Raw genomic sequence first — 821 nt, 5'->3', positions numbered from 1 at the left:
AATTGTACTGTTGTGTGTATCTTAAAACGTATATGTGTTAAAAATGAAAACGGCGTGTATCAATCTTGTTGGCAAATATAATAAACTGTCTTTATATTGGCATATATTTAAATACTAAATCCCAAGTATAATTTAACTACTAAATTTAAATTATCAGTTAACTCGGCTTCGCACTATTCGAAATTCAAATACGTAACAAAAATTGAGCAGATTAACTCTGTAATACATTTTATGTTAATCCTTTAGTTAGAGCAGGCACTATTCTTACCTAGAGGAAATAAATGCACCTGAAAACACCAAAGAGTAAAGCACTGAGGTTGAGTTTGGTAAAGGGGCAAGACTTGTTTTGCAGAGTTGTCTTTATATTCACGGATGTGTTTTTGTGCTCATTTGTATTCCTTAGGTCATAAGTTTGAATTTCAGTAGCACTTGTAAATTAGATTTTTGAGACAAAAAGTTTAGAAGGAATTGGATACTGAAGAGACTGAATCTTTGAATATGCTATGATCTAGAAGAATGACAATTTTCTAACTTTGGCTACATATTCCGGTAGGAGAACCACAACACAGGACTAACGAGCTGCTAACGATGTTTTTTCTTTGAACCTGAACGTCAGTTGAAATGAAAAACGGAGCATGGCTGTAGGTAATTATGGTGAATTGCATTCTGGAGGCCTCGAGATTGAGAAGGTGGTCTCTATAGGGCATCCAGACTATTTCCAGCCAGTGGAGTTTAATCTTACTGGTTATTGTCACCTGTGGCCAATAGGAGATATTTAGGAGACAGTGAGAACTAGATGAAGGAGATGGTAACCTTTTGGT

This window comes from Limulus polyphemus, unplaced genomic scaffold (genome assembly GCF_000517525.1).
Source record: "Limulus polyphemus unplaced genomic scaffold, Limulus_polyphemus-2.1.2 Scaffold1106, whole genome shotgun sequence".
In the NCBI taxonomy this organism is placed as follows: Eukaryota; Metazoa; Arthropoda; class Merostomata; order Xiphosura; family Limulidae; genus Limulus; species Limulus polyphemus.
This window is presented reverse-complemented; position numbering follows the sequence as displayed.